Here is a 6,000-nt window from a genome sequence, read left to right as displayed (position 1 = left end):
TTACATTCTAGGCATTAAGATCTATAGGGATAGATCAAAACGCCTGATAGGACTTTCACAAAGCACATACCTTGATAAAGTTTTGAAGAGGTTCAAAATGGAACAGTCCAAGAAAGGGTTCTTGCCACTGTTACAAGGTACGAGATTGAGTAAGACTCAGTGCCCAGCAACTGATGAAGATAGAGAGCATATGCGCTCTGTCCCCTATGCTTCAGCCATAGGCTCTATCATGTATGCGATGCTGTGCACTAGACCGGATGTTAGCCTGGCCATAAGTATGGCAGGTAGGTTCCAGAGTAATCCAGGAGTGGATCACTGGACGGCGGTCAAGAATATCCTGAAGTACCTGAAAAGGACTAAGGAGATGTTTCTCGTGTATGGAGGTGACGAAGAGCTCGTCGTAAAAGGTTACGTCGATGCAAGCTTTGACACAGATCCGAACGACTCTAAGTCGCAAACCGGATACGTATTTATTCTTAATGGGGGTGCAGTAAGCTGGTGCAGTTCCAAGCAAAGCGTCGTAGCAGATTCTACATGTGAAGCGGAGTACATGGCTGCCTCGGAGGCGGCTAAGGAGGATGTCTGGATGAAGCAGTTCATGACGGATCTTGGAGTAGTGCCAAGTGCACTGGATCCAATAACCTTGTTCTGTGACAACACTGGTGCCATTGCCTTAGCAAAGAAACCAAGGTTTCACAAGAAGACCAGACACATCAAACGACACTTCAACCTCATCTGCGACTACGTCGAGGAGGAGGACGTAAATATATGCAAAGTACACACGGATCTGAATGTAGCAGACCCGCTGACTAAACCTCTTCCACGGCCAAAACATGATCGACACCAGAACTGTATGGGTGTTAGATTTATTACAATGTAATTCACATGGTGATGTGAGGGCTAGATTATTGACTCTAGTGCAAGTGGGAGACTGTTGGAATTATGCCCTAGAGGCAATAATAAATGTATAGTTATTATTATAATTCCTGTATCAAGATAATGGTTTATTATCCATGCTATAATTGTATTGAATGAAGACTCTTTTACATGTGTGGATACATAGACAAAACACCGTCCCTAGCATGCCTCTAGTTGGCTAGCCAGTTGATCGATGATAGTCAGTGTCTTCTGATTATGAACAAAGTGTTGTTGCTTGATAGCTGGATCACGTCATTAGGAGAATCACGTGATGGACTAGACCCAAACTAATAGACGTAGCATGTTGATCGTGTCATTTTGTTGCTACTGTTTTCTGCGTGTCAAGTATTTATTCCTATGACCATGAGATCATATAACTCACTGACACCGGAGGAATACTTTGTGTGTATCAAACGTCACAACGTAACTGGGTGACTATAAAGATGCTCTACAGGTATCTCCGAAGGTGTTAGTTGAGTTAGTATGGATCAAGACTGGGATTTGTCACTCCGTGTGACGGAGAGGTATCTCGGGGCCCACTCGGTAATACAACATCACACACAAGCCTTGCAAGCAATGTGACTTAGTGTAAGTTACGGGATCTTGTATTACGGAACGAGTAAAGAGACTTGCCGGTAAACGAGATTGAAATAGGTATGCGGATACCGACGATCGAATCTCGGGCAAGTAACATACCGAAGGACAAAGGGAATGACATACGGGATTATACGAATCCTTGACACTGAGGTTCAAACGATAAGGATCTTCGTAGAATATGTAGGATCCAATATGGGCATCCAGGTCCCGCTGTTGGATATTGACCGAGGAGTCTCTCGGGTCATGTCTACATAGTTCTCGAACCCGCAGGGTCTGCACACTTAAGGTTTGACGTTGTTTTATGCGTATTTGAGTTATATGGTTGGTTACCGAATGTTGTTCGGAGTCTCGGATGAGATCACGGACGTCACGAGGGTTTCCGGAATGGTCCGGAAACGAAGATTGATATATAGGATGACCTCATTTAATTACCGGAAGGTTTTCGGAGTTACCGGGAATGTACCGGGAATGACGAATGGGTTCCGGGAGTTCACCGGAGGGGGGCAACCCACTCCGGGGAAGCCCATAGGCTTTTGGGGGACACACCAGCCCTTAGCGGGCTGGTGAGACAGCCCCAAGGAGGCCTATGCGCCAAGATAAGAAAATCAAAGGAAAAGAAAAAAAAAGAGGGAAGAAGTGGGAAGGGAGGGGGACTCCTCCCACCAAACCAAGTCCAACTCGGTTTGGGGGGGGAGTCCTCCCCCCCTTGGCTCGGCCGACCCCTTGGGAGTCCCTTGGACCCCAAGGCAAGGTCCCCCTCCCTCCTCCTATATATATGGGGCTTTTAGGGCAGATTTGAGACGACTTTCTCACGGCTGCCCGACCACATACCTCCATAGTTTTTCCTCTAGATCGTGTTTCTGCGGAGCTCGGGCGGAGCCCTGCTGAGACAAGATCATCACCAACCTCCGGAGCGTTGTCACGCTTCCGGAGAACTCTTCTACCTCTCCGTCTCTCTTGCTGGATCAAGAAGGCCGAGATCATCGTCGAGCTGTACGTGTGCTGAACGCGGAGGTGCCGTCCGTTCGGTACTAGATCGTGGGACTGATCGCGGGATTGTTCGCGGGACGGATCGAGGGACGTGAGGACGTTCCACTACATCAACCGCGTTCTCTAACGCTTCTACTGTACGATCTACAAGGGTACGTAGATCACTCATCCCCTCTCGTAGATGGACATCACCATGATAGGTCTTCGTGCGCGTAGGAAATTTTTTGTTTCCCATGCGAGGTTCCCCAACAAAAACTTCATAGATTCTTATTGGGAGCTTTGAATGCCCTATACCTACTATTAAGATGAAGTATGATTTGCTTGTTGGGGATATGCACATCCCCATTGAGGTAACCTAGTGACTATTCGAAAATTCTCTGTTTTTTTATGCGATTCGAAAAAGTTTGCCAAGGAGACTTGATCAACCTCATTGACGGATTTCTTTTGATGACCATGAGATGGATGAATCTGAGAGTCACAACCCTGTGTTCCAAACCTTTACCTTCGGTTGCTTAGAAGAAAAATGATAGATTTAGCTTTAGTTTCTCTTGTTTTCTGCTTTTTGCGTCCCGTAGAAAAGTGTCCCGAAAATAGAAGTTCTCCGAATGCCCTGCATATCAAGTACGAATCTTTTTGGAATTTTTGAACAGTTCTGAGACGGAGAGCTAGTCAGGGGGATGCACCAGTGGGCCACAAGCCCAGGAGGCGTGGGCACCCCCCTGGCCACGCCTACCAGGCTTGTGGGGCCCAGGTGTCCCCCTACACTTATTCCAGCTCCCATCTCCTTCTCCTACCTCCAGAGAAAATCATTCTACAACTCAAACCCGTGTTCTTGCTGTCCTTGTTGCGATTTTCGATCTCCTTGTGCAAAGCCCCATTCACCAAACTGTTTTGGGGAAATTGTTCCTTGGTATGTGACTCCTCCATTGGTCCAATTAGTTTTTTCTCTAGTGCCTTATTCATTGCGTATTTTTGCTGCCTTGGTGACCCTGTTCTTGAGCTTTGCATGCTAATTTTAGCTGGTCCCAAGTAGTTTTGATGTGTGATATGGCCTCTATGCACTTGTAGGAGTAGTTGCTACGAGTTTCGTTGGACCTTGTTCGCTTTTCCTTAGAGTCACTAAAAATTTCAGAAAATTTCAAAGAAAGAAAAAGGAAAAGATGAGGAGGTTCCTAAGAGGCTCTTCAAGCCGTGAACCCAAGGATGATGAAAATGAGAAGAAGAAACCCAAGTATCCGGTCCCCCGAGTTGTAGAAGTTCGAGCGTGCGAGTGGCCAAGCGATGTGTTCTTACATGCCTCCGGACTTTATCAGGATGTTTATTACTTGGTGGAGAACGCAGGCCTTACCGCCTTCATTGAAGATAAGTGTCCGCAATACCTCCTCCTCACTAATATTTTCGTGCAAAGCTTTAACTTATATCCAAGGAAGATTCCTCCTATGGTTGACTTCAAGCTATATGATATCCCCGAGCGCATGTCACTTCAGGCTTTTTGCAATGTCTGCAAATTACCTTATGTTGGGGATATTCATGAACCTCGTCCACGGGACTTGGAGGCTATCATTGATACTATTGTTGTAGGAGAGGAGAGAGGAGTGTCTTGCGCTAGAGCTGCTAGCATACATTTTCCCGTGCTTCGGTACTTCTCATTATTCGTGGGAAAATGTTTGATTGGCCGTGGGAAAGCTGGGGCCCTTAGCTCCCCAGATCTTGCGGTTTTGCGCGAAGCCCTTTATAATGATAAAACTTATAGCTTGGGCGCTATAGTAGCTCAACGGTTGAACACGAACCGTTCTAAAGGCGTTGTTTATGGAGGTATCTATGCTACCCGTCTTGCTAGACATTTTGAGATACCTATTAGACTGCACAAGGAAGAAGAGATTCTTCTTCCTGAGAGATATCTAGATTATGATAGCATGGTTCGCCATGACTTTCTTGATAAAGATATAAATAAGAGGATGATTTATAACGTGGTATTTAGTCAGGGTACTCGTGAGACTATTACTTTGCCTGCTCCTTCTTTGTTCAATCTTCATCTAGGCAGGTACATTATTATGCCCTCGGACATCTACGCATATTGGGTTATAGCACCACCACAGGCGCCCGTGCCTGAGCTACCAGTCGAGTACCAGACGCCAGTTTATTAGTGGGAGCCAGAGGAGCTCACACAGCAGTGGCACCCTCAGTACACTCCGGGGTACCCCGGAGACGGTTATTTCCCTCCTTGGGAGTAGACCAACTTAGTCCAAAAGCCTAAGCTTGGGGGAGTACGTGTTTCCCACCGACTTTATAATCATTCTTACGCTTTCACTTTGTTAGTCGGTGTTTGCACCTTGCCACTGTATCATCCATGCTAGTTTATTTCTTTTTCTCGCATCCTTCTCGTGTGTTTTTCTAGTTGAGAAAACCCAAAAATATTTCCTTTTCTTCTTTTGCTTGTTGGGAGCTTTCCCGTGTAAATAATTTTCTTTTTCTTTGGGTCAATGTAGAAGACCATGGTTACAATGTTAATGGCTCTCGCATGCATATCTGTTTATCTGTCAAAGATCCATATTACTTTGTCTTCTCCTTTGTGTTTGCTTGCAGATTCCAGCTTAGTCCAATGCACGAGCTCTCTTATTATTGTTCACATCATTCGGTCGTGCAAGTGAAAGGCAATAATGATGATATATGATGAAGTGACTGAGCCTCGAAAAGATGGTATGAACTCGATCCATTTTGTTTTTGTAAATATGACTAGCTCATCGTTCCTAATTCAGCTTTGTTGTGAGAGAAGCATGTTTGCAATGACAACTTAGAGATCATAGTTTATGATGACATGCTTAATTAGCTAGGAGCTTATAATGGTTTGCCTTGGATGCCAACATGAATTTCATGATGATTATGATGTAGTATGATAGGATGGTATCCTCCTTTGAATGATTCAAGTGGCTTGACTTGGCACATGTTCACGCATGTAGTTGAAACAAAATCAACATAACCTCTATGATATGCATGTTCATGGTGATTTATGTCCTACTCATGCTTGCACTCAATGTTGGTTAATTTCAATGCATTTTGATGATTGTTGTCGCTCTCTAGTTGGTCGCTTCCCAGTCTTTTGCTAGCCTTCACTTGTACTAAGTGGGAATACTGCTTGTGCATCCACTTCCATAAACCCAAAGTTGTTCCATGTGAGTCCACCATACCTACCTATATGCAGTATCTACCTGCCGTTCCAAGTAAACTTGCATATGCCACTCTCTAAACCTTCAAGAAATAATATGTTTTGCATGCCCGAACCGCTCATGTGGTGACAAGGGGTGATCAGTATCTTCCATGCTAGGCGTGTTATCCTCGATATTTGTTTATTCACTATCACTCACGAGAAAGGGGCCAGTAATTGGAATGCCTAGTTCCATGCTCAAATCGAAAAGATAACTAAAAACAAAACTCCCCCTAGATTGTTGTTGGTATGGACGGCACCCGAGTATTCGGCTAGTCGTGGAGTGTGAT

This window comes from Hordeum vulgare, chromosome 3H (assembly GCF_904849725.1).
Source record: "Hordeum vulgare subsp. vulgare chromosome 3H, MorexV3_pseudomolecules_assembly, whole genome shotgun sequence".
NCBI classification, from domain to species: Eukaryota; Viridiplantae; Streptophyta; class Magnoliopsida; order Poales; family Poaceae; genus Hordeum; species Hordeum vulgare.
This window is presented reverse-complemented; position numbering follows the sequence as displayed.